Raw genomic sequence first — 27,416 nt, 5'->3', positions numbered from 1 at the left:
CTTCTTTCCAACTGTGATAAGACTGCTAAACGGATCCTGACCTGGATCTGGGCCGTACCCTCCAAATATCCGGACCTGCATCTCAGTTTTTTTGCACTACCTTACTTTCCATTTTTCTATTTTCTATTTATGATTTATAATTTTAAGTTTTTAATATTTATTAATTTTTACTATTTTTAATATTTAATATTTGTAATCCAGGGAACGGGAAGCGCAGAATCAAATTTTGCTGTGATGATTGTACATTCTAGTATCAATTGTTTGGCGACAATAAAGTATAAAGTTTAATAGCACAGTAGCAACAAAAATCAGAAGAATTTTCAACAGTGTCCAGGCCAGTGTTATTACAGAACCATTGCATAATAATGTATTATTGGTTTATAATTGCCACGTAGAGAGGCAGAACTTGGCCGTTTGGTCCATTGAGTCTGCTGCACCATTTGATCATTGCTGATCTATTTGCCCTCTCTGCCCCATGCTCCTGCCTTCTCCTTGTATCCCTTCACGCGCCGACTTCCAGTGAAAAATTTCTGTGTCGGCCGTCTATGCAAACAATTCCATACATAAGAACATCAAGGTAGTAAAAAGAAAATGGAGTGTGTTATATTTTTGCAGTTTCAGATGAGAAGCCGTGCAGGGAAACAAAATAAAGTGCAAGGGTCACAGCAATATAGATTGGGAGATCAAGAGTTCATCTCCAGTGTGTGACAGATCCTTTCCTTGAGCTTGGTGGAACATGTTCTCAAACTTTTGCATCTTCTGCCTGATGAAGGAGGACAGAGAGGAAGAACGATAGGAGGTATCCTTATGGTGGTTGCTTTTCTAAGACAGTGGGAAGGGTAGATGGAGTCAATGGAATGGATGGTTTGTGTGACGCATTCACAACTCTGCAATTTCTTGCACAAACCAGTTACCACACCAACTTGTGATGCATCTACTTTCTATGGTGCATCTATAAAAATTGGTGAGGGGCATCTCAAATTTCCTTATCATCCTGGAGAAGTACAGACACCGGTTCATTTTCTTGGCCTTGGCATCTACGTGGTTGGACCAGGACTTAGTATGGTGATATTTACACTTAGGAACTTGAAGCTCTCAACCACATCCACCTCAGCATCATTGATGCATTCCGAATCATCATTACTGGAGACGTGGGCCAATGCAGTGGTATCATCTGCAAACTTGTAGATGGAGTCAGAGCAAAATCTGGCCAAGTAGTCATGAGCATACAGAGAATGGAGATGTGGAGGATACAACCAGTGTTTAGAATAATCATGGTGGAGGTGTTGCTGCCTATCCTTATTCAGCTCATGGTTATAAAGTCAAAGATCCAGTTGCAGAGGAAGGCAGTAACTCCCAGGGTCAGGTGTTTGGTGATGATTTTACCTGGAATCATAGTATTGCAGGTGGAGCAATAGTCTGACGTAGATGCCTTTACTGTCCAGGTGCTCCAAGGAGATAGCACCTACTGTGGACTTGATTTAGCAGTTGGCAAATTGCAGAAAGTTTAAGGTTGTCTGCAAAGTGAGAGTTGGTGTGTGCCAACGACAGCCTTTCAAGCACTGAATATCCTGTTCAGACTTATCCTCAACCTGACTTGCCTGTTAAATTCAAGCCAATGGAAGATGTTAGAGCCACCGGGCAGTAGGCATTAAGACACATTACATTCTTTTTTTCTTGGGTCCCAGGATGATTGTGGTCTTCTTAAAGCAGGAGGGAACCAGAGCTTGAAACAGGGAGAAGTTTAAAAATATCTGTAAATATCTCTGCCTGAATCCACCCAGGGCACCATCTGAAGGTGCACTATCTGCATATTTACCTTCCAAAAACTGATCTTATATGTTAAAAAAAGAAGAATTTGCAAGAATTCTTGAAAGATTTTTCAGCCTATGAACCTGCCTCTATCTGCCTTTGAAAGTAACTCCAGGGAGTGTTGTGTAACCCAAGGTCCATATGAGAGGTAGCTAGTCACTGATGAAAGCAGGTAAACAGCACCAATATCTTCAAAGCAGGTACAAGTCACCCTCAAGTTATAGTAGGGTTCCTTCGTTCATTATATGCCATGACGTATGACATGGGAAATGATCGTCTTTCCATGACCATGATTGTTCTTGGCAAATTTTTCGACAGAACTTGTTTGTCATTTCCTTCTTCTGGGCAGTGCCTTTGCATGACAGGTGACCCCAACCATTATCAATACTCTTCAGAGATTGTCTGCCTGTTGTCAGTGGTTGCTTAACCAGGATTTGTGATATGCACCAGCTGCTCATACGACCATCCACCACCTGCTCACATGACCTGATCGGGAGGGTGGGGTCCAAGCAGGTGCTACACCTTGCCCAAGGGAGACCTGCAGGATTGCGGAGGGAAGGAGTGCCTTACACCTCCTCTGGTACAGATGTATCTCCACCTCGTCACCCTGTGCAGCAAGGTCCATAACCGGAACAGTTTGCAAATTGGAACGCAAGTTACCACTCGCTGGAAGCTTCCTGGAGTCCTGCAGCAGTGGCCAATCCATCACGCAGGTCTTCCAGGCGCTCATTCCTATGTTCGTTCTGTACATAAATTTGTGTTTTGTAAGCTGAGGAAGACCTGTATCAATCACCAAACTCCTGGAGCTGGATGAGGTTGAAGTGGGGGAATGCTGGAGCAGTAGGCAACTTACGGAGTCTACTTTGGAGTCAATTAGTAAATTGTGCCTAAAAGCCGAATAGTTGCTGGAACTGAGTATTTTGTTCAGGTTTATACTCATATTGAATTCAAGGCAGCGGAATCCAGAAGAGCTTTATACACAAAACTTCTACCAGTAGAATTATCCCTTAATGTTTTTGGTCCTGGTAATCAGGTGCCTTTTCAGCAGAAGGTGCATTTATCCCCTTAGAATATGCTTTCATAATCAGTGGCTGGCCCTTCATTTGCCAGTCACTTCATTTTAAATTGCTGGAAATTACATCAAAATAAACTATGCAAATATAGTCACTGTGCATTTATGTGTGGACCTTGGAAGAAGTTTGGACTGTTGAGTGTCTCTCCAGATAGCTATGGATTAAGAGGTGTAACCCAAGGACCAAGCTGGGGCTTGATCTACACTGAGTAGGTCACCCAGGCGAGGGTGTTTGATGTTGAAAGACCCGAAACACCTGATGAGCCCAAGTTACATCACTGATTATGTGTCCCAGCGCATCTGAGGATGTATCTCAGCATCATAATATCGCTCCACTTCAATTGTCTTTGAGAAGGTAGTGAAGAACCACCTCTGGGAGCCACTGCAGTCCTTTTGATGAAGGTTCTCCCGTAGCGCTGTATATGATGGAAGCCCGAGATGTGGATATGGAGATGATGATGATGAAGAAACAGCGATATACAATATTTCCAAAATAGGATAGCATGCAATATTGAGAAGAGATAATTATTTTAATACTTTAAAGGTCCTCGTTATTGCTCTCATTGAAACCAACATTAATTTGAAATGTTCTGTATAAATGCAATGAGATCTCATTGAAACCTTCTGAGTAGTGGATGTGGAGAAGATGTCTCCATTAGTAGGAAAATTTAGAATCTGAGGGCACAGCCTCAAAATAGAGAGTCATCCTTTCAAAACTGAAATGAGAAGGAATTTCTTCAGCCGCGGGGGGAGGTGGTTGATCTGTAGAATTCATTGCCATTGAGGGTAGTAGAGGCCACATCATTGGGAGTATTTTAGACAGAGATTGATAGGTTTTTGATTGGTTGAGGTGATGAAGGATTACAGAGAGAACGCAGGAGATAGGTTTGAAAAAAAAACCCAGCCACGATTGAATACCAGGGTAGATTTGATGGACCAAATGGCTTAATTCTTCTCCGCTATCTTATTTAGAGATGGTGCCCAGAGGGGATTCCCAGATTCTGGGGTTTTTAGCATATGACGGTCCTGATACATCTCCCTGACAAAATAACCCAGTTATGATAATGTATATACTGTATCTCTCGAACAGAGAGAAACATGGCACAATGGTAATAATATCTACACTTCCATTGGAAACACCCAAAGGTGGTGATATGTGTATCCCCATGGTAGTCACATACTGTCTTGATATCAAAGGTATTGATCTCACCTCTGCTCCAGCATCGGCCTCTTGCATCCAGAACTAAATCTGAGGCTGTGATGAGCTCAGAGGTCACTAAGTTATGGCACAACACAAACTAAGCATCAGTGAGCAAGTTACCTTGGTGCTGGCATCACTACTGATGCCTCTTTCCAGTACGTTAGAGATGAGGGTAATGTGGGTTTAATTTGTGTTAATGTTTGAGCCATGCCCCATAGATACATACTGGAATAGTCTGAAGGTACCTTGAGGCTATTGCTTCAAAAGTATTGTTAAATCGATCCTCACTCTTTATACCCTCTGGGAAAAAAAGGTTTTGCCTGAACTCCTGAAGGAACTTTCATGAAAAACAATTATAACAAATCTTCTTGTTGTTATATAGGTCTGTAGTGTAAAAAAAGTTACAGGGCAGGTAGCAAAACCATTTAGAATTAAAACATTTTTAACAATGGGAATTAGAAATGCCAGGATCCAAGACCAAAAACCTGGATCATCTTAACAGTAATTAATGATCTGACTGAGCAACTAAGCGGAAATATTTGCTGGAGTTTTCCATTGCACAGAGCAACTCTTTTCTTGAGGATCGGGGAAGCATCATTCTCCATCAGTCCTCGGATCCAGTTGCAGAGTGAGCTACAGAGGTCCAAGTCCAGAAGCTTGGTGAGTAGCACCGAGGGTACGATGGTGCTGCCTGCTGAGCGGTAATTGGTAAATAGTTGACTGGCATGTGTTCTCTTGTTGCCTCAGTGCCCCAAGGCAGAGAAGAGAGCCAATGAGACTGCATGCACTGTACACCTTCCGTGGCAGCAGGCGAATTGCATTGGGTACAGGTCAATACTCAGGCAGGAGTTACACAGAGAATGGTAGGTGCCTGGAAGACTTTACTAGCAGCAGCAGAAGATATGACAGTGGAGATATAGAAGTTTTTAAGAAGGTAGATAAATACTCAGGAACTGGAGAGAGATGGAAGGGATTAGACCAATGTGATATTATGCTCAGTACAGACATTAAGGACCAAAGGACCTGACCCTGTGCTGTACATTTTCACCTTCTATGGATGCCCGGAACTACTCCCCATGTGAATTACTCCAGTTTTTAGGCAGTGTTGGAGCTAAGTGAATTTGCAGGTATAACTTCAGCCACAGGCATCCTAGGAACTTGATGTTGTGGTGCTCACCGAGCCTGGCAATTAGCCTGCAGACGTTTCATCACCAGTCAGGGTGGCATCCCCAGTGCACAGCTGTTGGTGATTCTCTCTGGGGGTGCTCAAATTTCTATAGGCCCCTGTTCGCTTGCCTTGGTCCTGATTGGCTAGCCCTTCAGTTGACCTTTGAATTCTATTGGCTCACATTACTTTGGCACTTAGAGGTTCATAAATGTCTTTTATTTCAATACGTGTGTTTACAGAACTATCAGAGGAGAGCCGTGCTTCTAAAAATTCTCTTGCCTGCTTCATGTTTGCCTGCGCTAGAACCTCCATGGTGTCCCAGTTAAAGTGGTGTTCTTGGTTTTCATTTGCCAAGATCTGCGACAGCGGATCATGCTCTGTACAGCCAGTTTATGTTCCGATAAACGAGTTGAGAGGTTACATCCTGTCCGGCCGACGGAGTTCTTGTTGCAGTCTCCACAGGTGATCCTACACACGACATTGCCTTTGTCAGTTGTCTTTACGGGCACCTTGGTTATTGAGTCAACGGAAAGGGAAAGTAGTAACCGACTCGCATTCCTGGGTGTACTTGTTGTGAGAAAGACAGACAGTACATTAGAGACATCCGTCTACCGGAAGGGTACACACAGGGACCAAGTATTGAACTACCATAGCAACCACCCAGCCTGACATAAGGAAAACAACATTCACACCTCATTTAAGAGCGCACAAACACACTGCAGCACCACTAAACTTCCTTTCAGGGAAGAGAAGCACTTATTCAGAGTGCTCCAGGACAATGGTTACCCACAGAATTTCATCAAGAAATGCTTACGAAGGAGAGAAAGTCATGCAGACATTACCTAATGCACATTGAGACACGTGACCTTGGCCAACACCAAGAATATCTCAGAAGTGGCAGCTTGACTGCTCGAACCTCACAGCATCACAATCGCTTACAAACCAACAGCGACTCTAAGGAAGCTTGTCTCAAGAACCAAGGTACCAATAAAGGTAACTGACAAAAGCAATATGATGTACGGAATCACCTGTGGAGACTGCAGCAAGAACTATGTCAGCAAAAAGAACTACGTCAGCCAGACAGGACATAAAGCCTTAACTCGTTTACGGGAACGCAAACTGGTGGCACGGAGACATGATCTACTGTCACTGATCTCGGTACACGAAGACCAAGAAGGACACCACTTTAAATGGGACTCAGCGGAGTTTCTGGCACAGACAAACACGAAGCAGGCACAAGAACTTTTAGAGTTGTGGTTTTCTTCTTTTTCAATATTTTTATTAATTACTTGCATAGATGAATACAAAATATATTAATATATTATGGAAACAGAAACAAGATTGAATTGCCCCATAACTATGTGTGGTAAATTAATCATAATATTGAAAAGGCGTATTTTATTCTAATCTAAAGCAAAATCAAAACCCCATAACAAAACAGAAGAAAAAAGAGAAAAAAAAACAGCTGTTTGGTTAAAAGAAAAGAAAAAAAATATCTGACAAATAGTTGCAAATTCAAACATATAATAGCCATCATCATTGCCAACCAAATCGAAAATTGTGAAAGTAGTTCCAAAAAGGTCCCCATAATGTGAAAAAATCTTGTCTAGATATAGAAATAGAACACCTGATCTTCTCTAGATTTAAACATGACATAACATCAACCTTCTTCTGATAGTTCCATGAACAAGAATATCAAAATAAATGTCATCTACGAACCCTTAAGAGACAAAGTACCGTGAGCCAATAGCATTTAAAGGTCAACTGAAGGGGTAGCCAATTCAGACCAAGGTAAGCGAACAGGGGCCCGTATAAATGTGAGCACTGCCAAAGAGGAACATCAGCCACTGTGCACTGAGGATGTCCTGGCGACTGGTGATGAAATGTCTGTAAGCTAAAATTGCCAAGCTCAGTGATCACTGCAACATCAAATGCCTAAGCCCGAACTACCAATATTCACCACGATCCTGGGAACCAATTAAAACAGTTAAAAGGATGTAAAGGAAAAATGGGGGAAGCGGTGAAGAAGAGAGATCAACCTGAATGAAGGAGGATGATAACACATCATGGGAGGAAATGAGAGAGGGCTTAATGGATAGAATTGGGAAAAAATACATTTAATGTGTATAGGCCCTGTGGTAGAAGACGCGTAGGGACAGAATGTATAAATGCAGAAACTAAACAAGCGTGTAACAAAGGTGGAGTGGTTTTAATGAGGATTTAAGTGATAGTTAAACAACACAGCAGTCCCAGGAGATAAAGGAAGAAGTTAATGTGATAGAGAACAAATTTATATCTATAAGGAGCAAGGGCTATAGGTGCCAAAAAAAATTGGATTTAGAAAGTAAGGGATAACAAAACAATGGAAGAGCAAAAGCTAGTGTTAATCATATCGGGCAGGAGAGATTGAAACAAGAGGCAAAAGGCGACAAAACAGACCTCATGAGCTACAAAAATTGAGCAAAAAAATTCTTTCGTTATATTAAAAGCACACATAGTAGAAGAAAAAGAGGATAGTTAAGAACAAAGAGGATCTAATAAAATTGAAATGGCGACATCTTAAAGGGAAGTATGAGGCACAGTGAGTTAACGGAACTGGGAAAATAGAGACATGAGTAGAGAGGGCATGAATGTCAGAGGTGTGGGGAGTTCATGAACATGGGAAGGATGTAAACATAAAATATGAGCAGAGGATGTTTTTCTCTGGTGAGTTGGAAGCTGTTGGGAGACCTGATAGAAGTTTATAAAATTTTGAGAGACATAGATAGAGTAGGAAGGCAGAACGTTGTATTCCCAGGACAGATTTTGTAGCTTTGAGGGGAAAAGGTTAAAGAACATTTACCGTATGAAGCAAGTTTATTCCAGTGTGGTAGGTGCCTGGAATGTGTTAGCAGGGGAAGAGGTGGAAGCTGTTACAATGGCAATGTTTTTAGACCAGGCAAGGAATAAAATGATATACACGATGTGCATGCAGATAGGATTAATTTGGATTGGCATAATGTTTGGCACATATATTCCTGTTCTATATTGTTCTATGTTCTGTGTTTTAAGTTTAAAAAAAGTCTAGTCCTGCAAGCTCACTGGGCATTCATCAAGACCTTGGGTCAGTGATATGCAACGATGAATTATAGTTAGCTTAACACCCACTGCAAAATTTTTATTTTCTAAAATTAAACATGGATATCTTGAAATTTCTGAAAAGAAATAAAAAATATGTTGTTGCTAGTGTGATGATGCTATTAAGTTTGCTGACTGCGAAGTTTTAAACTCAAATGAAAACCTGAAGCCCTATCTAACATAGATAGCTGTGGGCACCCTCAATAAAGGGAGGTTATACTGTAATAATCCAATCTTCAAAAGCTAGTTCACTTCCCAGTTTATCCTCCATGGTGAGTTTAGCTGCCAATACTCACTATCTGAGCAGTGCCCCCCCACCACCATGGAGAAGATACTTCCAGCTAACAAGGTCGTTTAAACAAAGTTCATTTATTTTCAGTGATACATGTTTAAATTCAAATAACATTCTTTAAAGCACATTTAAAACTCAGAGGGTTTCTACCTTTTTTTTAATATAATTTTTATTGAATTTTCAAAAAGAATACATGAAAAGATAAAATCTACCCACCCCCCCTCCCCTTAACCCTCCCCCCCCCCATATATATAGTCCTACCTAAAAGAAAGAAAGAGAAAAAAAAGAGAAGAGCCGCCTGGGTATTGGAAGGTTTCCACATGCTCCATGGGATTCAAAATAAATTTGGTATAATTATTTGTTATTTTCCCCAAGTAACCAAATTCTTTGTCGGAGCACTTAAATATGACATCCTATCTTTTGTAAATAAGGGCGTCAAATATTCAAGAATGTTGGATAATTATCTCTTAAATTATAAGTAACTTTTTCAAGTGGAATAGAACTAGCCATTTCATTATTCCAACGATCCATACTTAAATACGAATCAGATTTCCAAGTAACTGCTATGGTCTTCTTAGATACTGCCAATGTAATTTTTATAAATTCTTTCTGATATTTATTTAATTTAAGTTTCGGTTTTATCCCTTCAATATCACCTAATAGAAATAATACAGGGTTATGTGGAAGTTGAATTCCAGTAATTTGTTCCAATAAGACTCTTAAATTTATCCAAAAGGGTTGAATTTTAAAACAAGACCAAGTAGAATGTAAAAAAGTACCAATTTCTTGATTACACCGAAAACATTTATCAGATAGATTTGAATTTAATCTATTTATTTTTTGTGGTGTAATATATAATTGGTATAAAAAATTATATTGTACTAATCTAAGTCGAACATTTATTGTATTTGGCATACTGTCCAGACAAAGTCTTGACCAATTTATTTCATCAATATTAATATTCAGATCTGTTTCCCATTTTTGCTTTGACTTATGGGTTCCTTGTTTAATTGTCTGTTCTTGAATCAAATTATACATACAAGAAATAAATTTTTTAATTTTCCCTTTTTGAATTAAAATTTCAATTTCATTAGCTTTTGGCAAAAACATTGTTTGACCCAGCTTACCTATTAAGTAAGCCCTTAACTGAAAGTAGCAAAAGAAAGTATTATTAGATATTTTATATTTATCCTTTAATTGTTCAAATGACATCAATATACCTCGCTCAAAACAATCTCCTATAAATTTAATCCCTTTTTGGTACCAATTATATAAAAGTTGATTGTCCATTGTAAAAGGAATAAGTCTGGGTTTCTACCTTATAAAGATTTCCAAATTACAAACCACTTCTAAAACACAAAGGATTTCCAAAATGCCGATACAACTCCTATGAATGAAAAAGATGTACCGATGAGCTGCAAAAATTGAAAGCAGAGGAATGGATTCTGTATCACCGCATGTTTTTGTCATTCTTCTTGATGTTCCTGGATCATTCCTAATAAGCTTGGATTGCCCACTACATTTATACTTATACTTTATACTTTATTGTCGCCAAACGATTGATACTAGAACGTACAATCATCACAGCGATATTTGATTCTGCACTTCCCACTCCCTGGATTACAAATTGATAGTAAATATTAAAAATTTAAATTATAAATCATAAATAGAAAATAGGAAAATGGTAAGTAAGGTAGTGCAAAAAAACTGAGAGGCAGGTCCGGATATTTGGAGGGTACGGCCCAGATCCGGGTCAGGATCCGTTCAGCAGTCTTATCACAGTTGGAAAGAAGCTGTTCCCAAATCTGGCCGTACAAATCTTCAAGCTCCTGAGCCTTCTCCGGGAGGGAAGAGGGACGAAAAGTGTGTTGGCTGGGTGGGTCGTGTCCTGCTTTTTTTATGCTGTTTCTTTGCCACTTGGGTGACATCAAACACACACAATATATCTATTTTTCAGATTCCTTCTAACACAAGCAGTCGAAAAGCTTCTGGAGACAGAGATCCCAGGTACCCTCAATTAATGTTGTGAAACTGAGTACACAGATTTTTCAACCATTAACAGATCAGCAAATGATAATATCTATAAGGTCTGCAGGTTTCCATGAGCTAAACCAGCAGTCCCCAACCACCGGGCCGCGGACCGGTACCGGGCCGCAAAGCATGCGCTACCAGGCCGCGAGGAAACGATATGATTTGGCGACATGAGTCAGCTGCACCATTCCTCATTCCCTGTCACGCCCACTGTTGAGCAATTACGCATGCGAGGTCATGACCCGCGCATCATCCATTTCAGCGCGGGAAGGAGATCAACTCCTCGAGCTTATAAATGACGGCGGGCTGGAAAGTATGTTTGACATAACATCTCTGCCGGCATTCTGGATCAAAGTCAAGGCTGAATATCCTGAGATAGCTACGAAAGCACTGAAAACGTTGCTTCCATTTCCAACATATCTCTGTGATGAATGCAACGAAAACTAAATTGGGGAATAGACTGGACATAAGGAACCCCCTTTGAGTATCGCTGTCTCCCATCACCCCTCGATAGGACCGTCTTGTTGCAGGGAAACAAGCCCACGGCTCCCGCTGATTCAGCGATATTGGTGTGTTGCAATGATTTTATATGTTCATACGGGGAAAATATATGCTGCATGTTTAATATCCAAACATTACTTAAAATGTTATGATGCTGTTGACTTATATAACCATATAACAATTACAGCACAGAAACAGACCATCTCTCCCCTTCTAGTCCGTGCCGAATGCTACTCTCAGCTAGTCCCACCGACCTGCACTCAGCCCATAACCCTCCATTCCTTTCCTGTCCATATACCTATCCAATTTTTCTTTAAATGATAATATCGATCCTGCCTCTACCACTTCTACTGGAAGTTCGTTCAACACTTACTTCAAGCTCCCCTGATAATTGACTTATCACTATATTCATGCAAAGAAAATATGCGCTGTGTGTTTAATATTAAATTCATTAGATAAACCCTTTTAGAAAGGAAATTGAGTGTATTAGCCACTTATCACCGATATTCCAGTCGTGATTAACAGCCCCTCCCCGCCCCCCTGAACAGAATCGCCAAAGACGATATGTAGAAAAAAATCGTACACGCATGCGCAAGTCACGCATGCGCACTGGTGCCCGCGCAAGGCTTCATGGTCATTGTAGTCTTTCTCGGGATAAACCCAGCGTATTTGACTGCTACTCTTGTCTGTTGGCAACGCTACCCCCCCCCACCCCCAGCTGGCTGGTCCACAAGAATATTGTCAATATGAAACCGGTCCGCAGTGCGAAAGAGGTTGGGGACCCCTGAACTAAACAACTTAGCGAGTGTTGTCTGCTTTGAAACAAGCCCAATTAAATAACCCATTATTTTACAATGCACCTATTCAGCCGCTATCCTAGAGGTTGTGGGCCATCAGTCTGCTCTATCGACAGTACTTGTTTGTAAAGCTATCCTCTCAACTTCAAACTGCTTACTGCTTACCATTTACATTAAGAGTGGAAGAAAGGCTCAACAAAGAATATTGGTTGGAAGTTTAATTTATTCAAAAACAACACTTTGATCTTTAAAAGCACACGGCTACCAAAGTTTAGAAAGCTGAGTTTGGTAATAAAGAAAACCTCCTGGCACAGGACAGTGAGTAACCGTCAGACTAGAAATTTTGAAATAAGGAACAGAAAACTCAACTGACGAAGGGTCTCGACCTGAAACGTCGACTATACCTCTTCCTAGAGATGCTGCCTGGCCTGCTGCGTTCACCAGCAATTTTGATGTGTGTTGCTTGAATTTCCAGCATCTGCAGAATTTCTGTTGTTTGCGTTGTGAGAAAACTCAACAGGTCAGGTAGCATCAATGAAAAGAGGAACAGAATGAATACTTCAGGTTGAAGGCCTTCATCAGTGCTTAGCAAGAGATCAAACAAGTTTATTTTAAATGGCAGAGAAGCTGGAGGATAGTTCAAAGGGTGAGGCTGGGGGTTGCTGTGGAGATAACTTATTGAGGTCTTCCAGTCAACAGGTTAATGGTGACAGTTTGGTAGAGGAGAAGGTAAAACAAAGGCATAAAATTTTCTGTTGATCAGAGAGAGCCTACGTGATTGAGAGGGCTGTGGGTGGTGCAGATCTTACTTTAGAGCCTTTGACAACTATTTAAATTGATAACTCAAATTCTATCATAAGAGAGCTCCATCATGGAACTGACAGCAATTTATTGATCAAAAACTGGCTGATTGTCTGCATGCCAAGAAGCACAATAGATGAGAAACTGGCTGACAGACAGTAAGCTTAGTGGTGTATTACAGACATTCATAATGTACAGTATATAACTGATGTGGATGAGGGTCAAATGTTGCCAATGATACTAAAATGGATGGAATTTGTTATTGTTGAGGAGGATGTAAAGAATCTTCATGGCAACAAAGACAAAAATAGGCAAAAACATGACAGACACTACAGCAAGACAGGAAGGCAATGGTTGGAAAATGTTGAAACAAAGACTGACTTGGATACAGATCAATGAAAGAAAATATACAGATCAAAGGAGTAGCTAAGGCAGCAACTGGTATGTTGATCTTCATTGTAGGAGGATATGAGTAAAGGAAGAATGATATTTTACTGCTGCTATACAATAGTTTACCAAGACTGCACCTGGAGACAAAAACCGATCTCTTAGACTAGTCTAAGAAAGAATGTTCTTGCGATAGGGCCGGTGCAATAAAGCTTCACCAAGCTGACTCCATGGATAACAGGACTGCCTTACGAGGAGAGCTTTGGGTCAATTTCACAAGTTGTATTCACAAGTTTAGAAGAATGAGAAGGGTTAAGACATGGAACATAGAAGAGTAAAGCACTGGACAGCCCATTTGGCCCATGATATTGTGCTGGTCTTAATGCCAATTCGTACCGAATGTTCTCCTGTATATCATCCATATTCCTCCATTCCTTCATATTCATTAGTCGATCTAAAAGCTTCTTAAACTCCACCTAACTGCCTGATTTGACAGCTACCCCAGGCACTTGCTTCCCTCTATGTGAAAATACATACCACACGCTCCACCTTTAAACACCCCACAACCTTAATAGAACGTCCTCTGGTATTTGACATTTCTATCCTGGGGAACAGATTCTGACTGTCTACCCCCTCTGCGCTTCTCATAATTTAAAAGAAAATCTCTATGAGGTCTCCAGTCTGACACACTACAGAATTGGGAGAACAATGCAGGTTTGTCAAAACTTTCCTTATAGCTCACGCTCTCTAATCCAGGCAGCATCTTGGTAAACCCCTTTCTGCACAGTCTCCACATCCTCCACATTCCCCAATGGGGCAAACAGAACTGCATCCTCCAAGTGTAGTCTGAACAAGTTTTATACGGCTGAAACATGACTTCCTTACTTTGATACTCAACACCCTTACCAATTAAGACAAGCATGCCTTACAACTTTTTCACCATCTTATCCACTTGCATGGCTACTTTCAGTGAACTATGGAACTGGACCCCGAGATCCCTCTGCTCCTCAGTACTATTAATAGGTCTATCATTAACAGTACACTTTCTCCTTTCATTTGATCTCCCAAAATGCAACATTTCATACTTGCCCGGATTAACCTCCAGATGCCATTTCTTTGATCATATCTGTAACTGATCTATTTCCTGCTGTATTTTTGATAGTCCTTTACATTTATCCACAACTCCACCAATCTTGGTGTCATTTGAAAACTTGCTAATCCAGCCATCTACATTTGCACTCAATCACAAACAAAGGTCACAGCGCTGATACTTGAGGAACACCACTAGTCATGGACCTCTAGCCTTCCACCCCTAATCTCTGTTTTCAGTTCTGAATCCAAGCCTGAAATTTACCCTGGATCCCATGCATCTTTATCTTCAACCTAACATTAGGGACATTATCAAATGCGTTACTATCTAATTAAAATTTGCAAAACTCCAACAGGGCAACGCTGATTGTATATGGAATGAACGATCCCTGACTGGTGCATTTAGAAATAAGGGTTACAATCTTATTTTACAGGACAAGAAATAAAAGACTGGGATCAAGAGAAATCCCTTCTTGGATGGTGGAGAACAAGTGGAATTTCCTATCACAAAAGATTGGAGCAACCCCACCAGCATAACACGTCTCTAGACTGATTCTCAGTATCTGCACCTGTAGACATACCAGCACCAACTTCAGGCTTAATCGATTGGTACTTCATCTGACTCTGAGCCACCATCTCAGAGTTAGAAGCTCTACTCGAGACACATGACCACGATGTAGTCTGCAGAAGAGAGAAATGTGGGAGGGCACTGCATTTCGGAGGAGATGTTAAATAATGGCTCTCTCAAGTAGAAAAAAAATATGTAAATACTATGTTTTTTTTTGTGGTTTTCTCAGTTCTCAACCATCACCAGGGTCACAGAGCTAAGCAACATGGAAACACATACTTTGGCTCGACTGGTTGATACTGAGTAAGTAACTTGGGCTAGTCCATTGTCCTGTGTTCCTGTCCATTTACCTGCCTAAATACCACTTAAACATTGTAATTGTACCCAGTCTTCCTTTGGTAGCTCGTTCTATGTGCCCACCACCCTCTGTGTGAGAAAGTTTTCCTTCAGGTCCCTACCAAAACAAATCGTTGCTGCTGTAGTCAAACCGATTGCTAAGTTACCCAAGATCCAGAGTGATTACTTTCCAAATAAAAGGGGTGTCTCTGTGCTGCTGCCTTGCAACTCCTGGGACGTGGGTTTAAACCTGATGTCTGGTGCTGTCAAGGTGGAGTTTGTGACTACCTGGTTTCCTCTGGGTGTTCTGGTTACTTCTACTTTCCAAAAACATGCTGGCTAGTCAATTAATTATCCACCATATAGTGCCTGTAGCATTGCTGAGTAATAGAGTCTAGGAGAGTATTGTTTGTAATGTGGGGCAATCAAATGGATTAGAACAAGATTAATGTGAATGGATGCTTAATGGGCCAAAGGACCTGTTTTTATGCTCTATCCTTCCATGACTCTGCAACTCTATGACCACTCCTTCACCCTTTCTCTGATTTTTACACCATTTGTTTTCCTTCTCATTCTCCAGCCCATCTTTTATTTCCCTGCGTTCAGCTTCCTCAAACCCTCCCTTTGCCTATTGCTTCACTTTTCATATCTTGCCCTCGAACCAGATATTTGGTCACCTCTCAGATTCTCGACTCATTTTCTCCAACACCTGCTTAACTGTTTCCTTAACGTGAAGAGACCAATAGAAACGCAGGTCAAAGTAGGATGTCCTGGCTCTCTGCCTTACAGGGTAATGAATAACTATCTAACAGTCTTATCACTCATCTCACTCATCCCACACCAGTAATCCCACATCCGACCAATCTCCTACCGCCTGGCAAGAGATAAAGAAACGTCTCTGCACAGACATCCAGACTGAAAAATACCTTTTTCCCAGGGCTATAATGCTCCCTGCACCCACCCCCCCACCCATAGGCCATAGGCTCTAAGACTAAATGTAATACATGGGCATGTGCAATATTTGACTTTAAATTGGACAGCTAACCTCCCTTTGACTTCAAAGCTCTTTGTTTATATTTTAATTTTAGCTTTAATTCTTGATGCTTAATTCTTAATTTTCTAAAGAATCATTGTATTTTATAACATGGACACTTGAATGGGACAGCCATTGTTTCTTTTAATTTTAGAGTTGTTTGTTTTTAATTCAGTTGTAACTTAGATGTCACTCTAAATAACTGAGATGCTATTTTAAATGTAGTGATTGTGCTTTTAGTAATTGAATTGGCAGTATGCTGATTTGCACTGAGCGGAGCAGCACTGCAATTTTGTTGTCCTGAGCAATGACAATAAAACTCTAAAATCAAAATCTAAAACATCTGCCTAGTGTCATCTGTAGCTAGTTATGATACAAATATAGGTGGGCAAACAGGGAGTCTAGAGAAGGACTTGGGAGATTAGGGGAATGGGTAAAGAAGTGGCAGATGGAATACAGTGTAGAAAAGTGTATGGCCTTGCACTTTGCAAGAAGGAACAAGAACATCGCCTATTTTCTAAATGGTGAAAAAATACAGAAATCAGATGTACAAAGGCACTTGGGAGTCCTTGTGCAGGGTTCCCTTAAGGTTAACTTGCAGGCTGGTGGTGAGGAAGGCAAAAACAATGTTCGCGTTTATTTTGGGAGGGCTAGACTATGTAAACAAAGATGCAATACTTTATTAGGCATTGGGCAGACCATACTTGGAGTATCATGAGCAGTTTTGGGCCCTTATCTAAAAAAGGATGTGCTGGCATTGGAGAGGTTCACGAGAATAATTCCAGGAATGGTAGGGTTAATGTATGAGGAACGTTTGATGGCCCTGTCTTAGATGAAGGGGGAGGAATCTAATTGAAACCTTTCAAATGTTGAAGGGTCTAGATGTAGAGAGGCTGTTTCCTGTCATGGGGGAGTCTAGGACCAGAGGGCATAACATCAGAATAGAAGGACATTCCTTTAGAACAGAGATGAGGAGAAATATCTTTAGTCAGAGTGTAGTAAACCTATGGAGTTCATTGCCACGGATGGCTGTGGAGGCCAAGTCATTGGGTATATTTAAAGCGCAGGTTGATTTGGTTCTTGATTAGTCAGGGTATCAAAGGCTACGAGGAGAACACAGGAGAATGGGATTGAGCGGGATAATAGATGAGCCATGATGGGCCAAATGACCTAATTCTGCTCCTAAGTCTTATGTTCTTATGGTGCTATGGTGCCCAGTTGTATCAGAAAGTGACAGGTTCATCTCCATTCCAGAAACTACGGCAGAAAATCCAGACATTCTCATCTGTGCGGGTTGATGGAGTGCTGTACTCCCTTGGACCAGAAGGTAAACAGATACAATCTCTGCCTTGTAAGGTGAAGCCAGAAGGTCAAAGAGGAAAATTTTCTTCAGTGTTCTATCTTTACTTATTTTGTCGTTAATGCATTCTGCATAAATATTTCCTTCGTTCCAGCAACTGAGGTCCCACATCAATCATGAAATACTTCAGGATGTCCGACAGAAGGGTAAGGCTTTCTTTCCTTCCTCTCTGTAATTTCAAAGACTATTCTTCACTGGAGGTCAAGATGGGACTTCTTGTCAAGTTGGCGTCTGCATACAACGCTCCTTTAGTCAACATCTTCTGGATAGATTATGAGACCATTTTTTTCACTTCTATTATGTCTTTTTTGTTTGTGTCTTGTCTTGAATTTGATTCTGGAACTGTTGGAGCCTATGTTTTGCTGTTTGGATTGGAGATGGTTTGGCTGCCTCAGTGTGAGTGAACCTCATGGCGGGAAGGCTGCAGGATGGAGTGCAAGCTGATGTTTGACCGTATTTCACTGGTTAAAGCTTCCATTGTTTGCTGATTAAAGCAGTGAGGGCCATTGAACCATCAAGGCGAGTGTGGAAGTTTGGAGATCAGAGTGTTTCCGTGCTCTGCAGCCTCCAAGAGGACTCTGGGAGGCAGCGTGTGTGAACCTTGTAATCGGCTGGATGCAATATCATGTTTGGCTTCATTTCACTGATTAAATCTTCCATTGTTTGCCGATTAAAGCAATGAGGGAGCTTGAAGCATCGAAGCGAGTGCAGAGGGTGAGCACCGGACGCCTGTATTTTGATCCCCCAGCATTTTGCTCCAGATTTCAGCATCTGCAGTCACTTGTGTGGGCCTGGAATAGATTCACATTCGGATTTATCTACCACATGTAGGTCAAAACATACAGAGGAGCGTGTCATTTGCATTAACAAGCAACACACCCAAGAATGATCTGGGAGCTGCCTACAAGTGTCACCACAAATTCTGGCACGAACATAGCGTGGTCACAGTGTCTGGCAGAACAACACAGAGCACAGCAAAACAGGACAACCCTAGCCTATTGACCTTTGGGCCTTGATCCGAATTTCCAATCGACTATTAGGCTTCAATATTTGTTATCCACCCAGGTCATGCAGCTGTTGATTAAAGAGAGCCAAAATTTAAGGCCCTGAACGCTGGACGTCGATGATGGGATCTTGAAAACTAGGCCTCAAAGTCCTGTCCCACTAATGGCAGGAACTCAAATGTCCTTGTCGGTCTACCAGCCCCACATCTGACCGTGCTGGCTTGCAGTGGAAACTTAGAGTCCTCCAATTCCCCGACATCCCTGTCCCTAAACCCTAAACTGACCCCTAACTCCCCTCTCTGTCCTCAAAACCATCCTTACAAACCTAAAACATACCTTTAAAAAATCGGTCTGAGCTGTGACCTCAGCAAAGATCAGACCTCAGTACCATATTGCCTTCAATAGGTTTGCTGTCTGTCAGTAGAGTCATAGATGCACAGAAACAGGCCCTTTGGCCCATCTAGTCGATGTTGAAACCATTTAAACAGCCTACTCCCATCAGGCTGCACAAGGACCATTGTTCTCCATAACCCTACCAAACTTCTCTTAAACATTGAAATCAAGCTCACATGCACCACTTGTGCTGGCAGCTCATTCCACACTCCCACGACCCTCTGAGTGAAGAAGTTTCCCCTCATGTTCCCCTTAAACCTCTCACCTTTCACCCTTAACCCATGGCCTCTGGTTGTAGTCCCACCCAAACTCAGTGGAAAAAGGCTGCTTGCATTTACCCTATCTGCACCCTTCATAATTCTGTCTACCTCTATCAAATCTCCTCTCAGTCTTCTACTTTCTAAAGAATACAGACCTAACCTGTTCAATCTTTCCTTATAACTCAGTTTCTCCAGACCTGGCAAATGCACTGCAAATTTTCTCTGTACTCTTTCAATCTTATTTTTATCTTTCCTGTAGGTAGATGACCAAAACTGTGCACGATACTCCAAATTAGGACTCACCAATGCCTTAAATAACCTCAACATACTATCCCATCTCCTGTACTCAATACATTGATTTATGAAGGCCAATGTGCCAAAAGATTTCTTTCAGAGACAGGTAATCAAACAGTTACTCTCCCCTTCTCTTTCTTCTGTCTCTTTGTAAGTGTAAATCACTTTATTAGTTTAACCAATTGGTAATCCTTTGGTCCTGCAACAAGTGACACTGCTCCAGCCCATCTTTTACAGCTGCTCGCCCTGGGACACTAAGTTCTGTTGAGTGGGTGCTCCAAGTTCAGAAGCAGTAATGGCAGCCGCCTTCAGTTTACGCCCAGTGTCCTTTCTGTCACTGTTGGGCTCTTTAACAGTTCCACCATCATTCTTCTTGTAGAGTTTACAGGAATGGAGACCATGGAAGTGAAAGGGTTCCCATGATAACACTTGCAGCAGATGTGTGAGTGCTAGGGCTGAATACTTAATGGTGAGAATACCAGAGGATTCTTGGCAATGGAATGACACCTTGCGTCGGTCAGAGTCTGCCCCCAAGGAATGTTTTGTTTCTGTATGAACACCAGCACAGGCCACAGGCACAGCTCTTCGAAATCTCTGCTGTTTTTTTTCTTCAGTATTTCCACTAAACCACTAACACCTAGTGTGGAGTGTACGCGAAGATATAGAGTCACAACATTATACAGTGTGGAAACGGGTCCTTTGGCCCAACTGCTCTATGCAGAGGCCCGCCGAAGAGTTTTTGTTTGAAACATCAACTGCACTCTTTTCCATAGATGCCACCTGGCCTGCTGAGTTCCTCCAGCATTTTGTGTGTGTTGCTCTGATTTCCAGCATCTGCAGATTTTCTCTTGTTTGCTGTATGCAGAGTAAGCTTCACAACTAAGATAGTTCCATTTGCCTGTGTTTAGCCCAAAACATTCTAAACTAGGGGTTCCCAACCTTTTCTATGCCATGGACACCTATCATTAACTGAGGGGTCCGTAGACCCCAGTTTGGGAACCCCTGTTCTAAACCCTTCCTATCTGTCTAAATGTCTTTTAAAATGGGTTATTGTACCTGACTCAACCACTTTGTCTGGCAGCTCGTTCCATATGCAGACCACTCTCTGTAGAAAACAAAAGGACTCTCATGTTCCTACCAAGTCTTTCCCCTCTTGGCTATGCCATTTAATTCTTGATTCACCAACTCTTGTCACCCACAGTTTCATACATTTTTATAAAATCAGCTCGCGGTTTCTTTCATTCCAAAGTAAGAAGTTCTAGCCTGTCCAAACTCTTTGTAACTCGGTCCCTCGAGTCCTTGTAAAACTTTCCTGCACACTTTCCGGCTTAATAACATCTTTACTATAGCCGGAGACCAAAACAGAACACAAATGTCGAGAGGCATTATTAAAGGAGGAGCAACGGAGGGTGCGACTTGCACTGCGCCATCGGGGTAGGACTGGAGTGGGTATGGGACTTTGTGACTGCATGGATTTCCTCTGGCTGTCCCAGTTCCGTCGCACATTCTAAAAGTATGTGGGCTGGTAGGTTAGCAGCTCTCTGAGAATCATCACACCGTGTCAATGAGCAGCAAAAACTGGGTGTAGTAGTCGGGGATGTAGGGATGGTGAGAAAAGAGTGGTAGGACTTGTACAAGTGTGTGGTTGTTGGTAGGAGCTCAATGTTCCAAATGGCCTGTTTCTGTGCTGTATGACCGCACGATTATTTATCCTGCTGCTGTCACGGATAGATTTATAAGCCGTGATGCAAAGCTAAGATGATCCCAAAATAGTGACCTACCCAGGTCAGTGAGCACAAGAAGTGTAAGAGATAACAGAGTTGACGTTCATGTAGAAGCACTTCAGATGAGCCTATATTTATGGTGGGGCGGGCAGGGGGTGGAATTAAGCTGGTAAGTCAAGTACAAGGACATTTAGGTCAAATAGATACCAATGGAAAATGACAGGAATGAAAGAGGAAGGTCAAAAAGTTTTTGAAATATAATTGCTTCCTTTTTGTTTTGCAAGGCCAACATTTACTACTCCTTTTGCCCTTGTGGTCCTTCTAGTGAAGGTACTCCCACAGAGCCGTGAGTTGCAAACAGGTTCTCAGACTAGAAAGCAAAGAATAGCAGATGTTGGCTGGGGAGACACCAGCACTTCCCTGACAAACCTGGGCCAGTGAGGCTCGAGTGTTCTGGTTGCAACGCAGTGGAGGTTATCCTGCTCCAGGGATGAGCACAGAGACCTGAGCAGATGGAGTGTGCGGTCCTGAAGGAGAGCCAGCTGCATGGTGGGCCGGCCTCCAGGTGAGAAGCCCAGCTGAGCTCCCACCCCTCATCCCTCATCCTAGCAGGATGGCCCTGTTCTAAAGACTAGTGCCATTCCTTCTGGTGCCCCAACTTGCAATGATTAATCAACGTAATGAAAACCATCCTTTGGAGGTATATAAAATTATGACAGGCGTGGATAAGATTGATAGTCAACATCTGTTCCCAGGGCAGGGAGTCTCAAACCACAGGGTGAGAGGGGAGAACTTTCACACAGATGCTGGTGAATATCTGGAAGAAGCTGCCAGGGATTGTGGTTGAGGCAGATTACAATGTTTAAATTAGCAGGTAGGCAGCCGTCGATCCCAGGAGATCATGGGTTTGCGTCTTTGGTGGACCGTGTCCTCCCCAGGGTGCAAGCCTGGGCGGGAAGATTTGAAGAACTGGCTGTTGCCCATGCAGCAAGTTCTCCCTCACCACATCACTGATGTAGTCCAAGGGAAGGACAAGTGCTGATGCAGCTTGGCACCCATGTCATCATAGAGGTTGTCAGGGTGAAGTTGTAAATAACGTCAAACTGCCTTCAGGACCCCAGCTCCGGATTTCTTCCTTGGGTTTACTCCCGAAGCCTTTCCGATGGGTGGGTATGGCCGCAAGGCAGTGGAGGTTTAAAATCAGAGTTTTCCTTCTCCAGTGGGCTGCCGTCCAAGTCTGACAAGCCCCACCTGACTGAAGCAACTGGTTTTGAGGCATCAGTGGTCCACCTTTGCCCCTTCTCTTGTCAGTAGAAACAGTTCTGCTGGGCCTAGTAGCTAAGCCACAGGTGAAGGGCAAGAGTTGGACTTGGTTGTAAGAGGCTGTTAGAGACGCAGTCATTTGGAGCACTTTATAGGTAGCGGGACCTACCCCACTACCACTCCCAGCTATGACAACCTTAGGAACCAATGTAGAGGGAGGAAAAAATGGTGGTGCAATGCTGCGTGCACGGCCTCTCCGGTGAATGATATCTATATTTGTAAGTAGGATGCCGTGCACAATCCTGATTTGATGGAGACAGACGTAAGAAGCACAGAGGGACATCTGGAGAAACTACTGAAATGCCCACTTCGCTGCCGCTGCTACTGTGGGATCGAGAATCTCCGGAGGGGAAGGCCCCGAATCCTCAGCTTTGCCTGTTGCTTGGCGGCCGGGGCCAGGGCCGAAACGCTCGGCAGAGATGGTGCTCGGTGCTCGGTGTCGGAGGGCTGGTCGGAGGCTCGAAGTTTTCAGAAGGACTCAAGAGTCGGATGTGGTCGGGTGCTTCCAGGGTGTTGCATCGGCAAGTTTGAGGCACTGGAGGTTCATGGCAGGGAGAGTTTCTCTTCCTTCTACCGATTGTGTGAAATGAGGGGACATTCGAGACTTTGCGACTTTTTTTTACGTGCCCATGGTCTGTTCTTTATCAAATTACGGTATTGCTTTGCACTGTTGTAACTGTATGTTATAATTATGTGGTTTTTTTCAGTTTTTTATTCTTGGTCTGTCTTATGTTTCTGTGATATCATACTGGAGAATCATTGTATAATTTCTTAATGCATGCATTACTAAATGACAATAAACGAGGACTGCGTGTCCTCATAATCTAATCTAATCTAAAGTACAATGATTATCAGGTACTTGGATAAGAATGGTGCAGAAGGCCAAGTGGGACTCAGATACCTAGGCATCACATATAGCATGGATGAGGTGTGATCAAAGAGTTGATTTCTCAACTGTACATTCTATAATTTTGTGAAACAGTCCATATTCATAAGCAGCAATATTCAGGCACATCAAATATGACATTCAAGTCACAGAAGCATCAGACAATGACTATCCCAACAAGAGAGTCTGACAGCCTATACTTGAAATGTAATGGTATTATCTTCACTGAGAGCTCTAACATCAACCAGTGGCAAGGAATTTACCACCAAACAAGGCACAAAAATTCCATGGCTACAACAGGATGTCAAAGGCTTGATATTCTGCAGGAAGTGACCCCATCTACAACAGCACAAGTTAGGGATGTGATGGAAAACTCCCCACTTTCTCGGACTTAAACCATACCCAAGAAGCTTGGGACAATCCAGAACAAGTTGGCCCAGCTGATTCATACTCATCAACCACTCGAAACATTGATTCCCATAACCAATGGTACACAAAGACTGCAGCTGCACTCTACAAAATATACTAACCTAGGTTCATCTGGTAGTCCCTCCCAAACCCCACAAGCACCACCACCGTGAAGGTCAAAGGGCTTCAGGTAAATGGGAACACCACCACCTGCAGGCTCCCCTGCAAACTGCACACCATCCTGACCTGGAAATACATAATTGATCCTTCGTCATTGCCTGGTGTAACTTCTGGAATGCCCTCCACAATAACGCTGTTGGATACCTACATCAGGCGTGATCAGTAAGACAGCTCACCATCGTCTTGCCAAGTGCAGCAGCAATGAGCAATAAATAGCAGCCTCGCCTCAATGCCAAATCCCCCCCAAAAAATGCATAAATAAACAAAAGGCAGCCTCCACTTCGTATCTCTTATCTGACAAAATCCACCGATATCTGGGCAAAGCTTCTCAGCTGATGTCTTGTTGCAACATCTGAGCCTTGCAGATGTCAGTTGTCTAGTGTGAGGAGAATTGTCCCCTGTACAATAAGCTCTAATTTTAGCCTTCAGTCCCTTACACTAGACATTTGCAGAGGAAATTGATTCTTTCTACCTATCCTCCCTGCAATTAGATCATCCTTTAACCCTCCATACATAGAACAGGAATGTTATGGTGCCTTTTCCTAATTTGACACTTACAGGCTGGTGTCGTTCTGGTGAATCTGCACGACACAATGATTAAAGGCAAGATGTCCAACCTAATGTGGACCATGACCTGTGAGCATTGTGCAGCAGAGACACATGGAGAGGGTGTGCGTGGCCCACTTTGGTGCCTCCTTCTCTGTGGTGACTGCCTGGCAGAGCTTAGGTGGTGGATACAGTAACTGTGCAAAAGTCTTAGGCACATATATGTATCTAGAGTGCCTAAGGCTTTTGCACAGTACTGCATATTGGTTGTGATGAGTAGGAGTTCTCTGAAGTTTGATCACAGTGAAAAGGACTGAAGTGGAGTGTGGGTAGTATGGGGAAACTGCACCATTGTCTTCCCAGGTTCCTTGGCTTGGTTGTATTCAGGGCTGTCTGTTTGCAGACTGTAACGGACACCTCATTCATGAACCATTCTTCTACTGACCAACTCTATACTTCCTTTTCAAAGGACTCAGTGTATCTCAGGTTATATTTGCAAAGGGCTTAGATGTATAGTTGAAAAAGAATAATTTACCAGGCTTTAGGGCGTGATGGGAAGAGAGGCTTGTTCAACAGTTAGCACACACTCAATGGGGCAAATGTCACAGGGAGCAAATTCCCTTCCAAGATAGTGTTAATAGCTTTTGAAGGTCACTTTCTAACAGCAGAATTCTTTTAGCTAATAATAGTAACTGGTGGAGAAAGTGAAACACAGAGCTACATTTTTTTATTCCTGTTTTTTGAGTACATTTCAGCAGAGTGGAAACACCGGCTACCTCGAACAGACTCCCTGTCAAGTTTGACAAAGTTCTGGTGTGACCTGTCATATTCTGCTTGTGGTGAAGTAATGGAGGAGATTATTGATGGTGGGGCTAGGGGGTGGGGGTTGGGGGGATGGGAGCTTTCATGTCGCAATCTACAGATAGTGGAGATTTTGTTATTGATAGTGAAATGCTGACTTGGGATTTAACCACATCTATCCCCTTGTTTACAATTAAATCAAGGCTACCAACAGCCTTTTCTGTGCTAAATCCCCAAGTTTCTCCAATGCCCTCATGCACATAAGATGAAATCCATCCACTGATTTAGCTTGTCTTGAGTCCGTGCTAACAGTAATGTCCAGCAGCACTTCACCAGCCTCACGCTTGCCACATTTACCCGTTCTCTTCCCAAACTTCCTCTGACGCATTTCTCCCTCTTCCTGCCTGCTGCCTGTATTAGTTTCTGCCTTTGATTTGCCCTACGGTCCACACCATTTGTACAAATGCAGATTTGTCAGCCACATAACGAACACTGACGCAACACAGTGACATCAGCTCATCAAAGAGCCGTCTTCATGCAAAGCAGCCCGAGGTCGAAGTTCTCAGGTATGTGGAAAGCATTAAGCTGAGTGCCAGCCTTAGCTCTCATTCAAGCCAAAATGTTTTGAATTCCGAGTCCCACTTGAGACTGTGAATTAGCACAGTTTTAGAGGGAGTGCTGCACTGACAGGTGTGTCATCATTCACATCAGATTAAAATAGGACCCACTTTTAATAATATTGCAAGTTGAAAATAAAGCACGCGAGCTTCTTCCAGAACAGCTAGTCAAAGGCAGGCCCACCAACAAGCCATTAATCTATAAAAACAATATCCTTATTGTCTTTCACACTGTCACAGATTCAGCCAGGACTTTACCAGCCACAGCACAGCGGGTAGCTTAACACTATTACAGCACCATCGACCCAGGTTCACTTGCACTGCGGTCTGTAAGGAGTTTGTATGTTCTCCCCATGACTGCAAGAGTCTCCTTTGGGTGCCCCGGTTTCCTCTCACGTTTCAAAAACATATGGGTTACTAGCTTCATTGGTCATGTGGGTGTAATTGGGTGGCATGAGCTCATTGAGCTGGAGGGCACTGTTACCATGCTGAATCTCTGAATAAATAAGTACGTAAATTTCAGAATATGTGCACACAAGTAACACACACAAAATGCTGGCGGAACGCAGCAGGTCAGGCAGCATCTACAGAAATGAATCGATGGTGGATGTTTCGGGTCAAGACACTTCAGGATTGAGAAGGAAGGCGGAAGATGCCAGAGTGAAAAGCTGGAGGGAAGGGAAAGAGGCCAGCTGGAAGGAGATAGGTGAAGCCAGGTGGGAAAGGTCAAGGGTTGGAGAAAAAAGAATCTGATAGGAGAAGAGACTGGACTATAGGAGAAAGGGAAGGAGGATAGAATAGTTTTGGGCACTACTGCTACAGTTGAATTCTATTTCTACTGGTTTATTGATCCAGATTTTGTGCATGTATCTAGCCTGTGCTCCAAATGAGAGTCCGGAAATCATCAACCCTGCTCCATCTAAACACTCCATCTAGAGACCTGGGTTGCATATCCAAGATTAGATATGCTAGCGTCACCAAAAATATCACCACCGCGGGTGCACCGGCTGTGAGCCTGAGGTACTGTATATTCTGTATATTTGGCTGTACTGGATTCGGAATTGTGTAATGAACCAGAGGCGATTAGAGAGATTGAGGTGAAGAAACCCTTAGGAGGCAGGGACCATAACACGACTGAGTTCACTGTGAAATTTGAAAAAGAGAAGCCGAAATGCGATGTGTCGGTATTTCAGTGGAGTAAAGGAAATTATAGTGGCATGAGAGAGGAACTGGCCAAAGTTGACTGGAAAGGGACACTGGCGGGAAGGACGGCAGAGCAGCAGTGGCTGGAGTTTATGCGAGAAATGAGGAAGGTGCAAGACAGGTATATTCCAAAAAAGAAGAAATTTTCGAATGGAAAAAGGATGCAACCGTGGCTGACAAGAGAAGTCAAAGCCAAAGTTAAAGCAAAGAAG

The sequence above is a fragment of the Mobula hypostoma genome, chromosome 2, assembly GCF_963921235.1.
Source record: "Mobula hypostoma chromosome 2, sMobHyp1.1, whole genome shotgun sequence".
Taxonomy (NCBI): Eukaryota; Metazoa; Chordata; class Chondrichthyes; order Myliobatiformes; family Myliobatidae; genus Mobula; species Mobula hypostoma.
The sequence above is the reverse complement of the archived record's forward strand: the minus strand, read 5'-3'. Positions refer to the sequence as shown.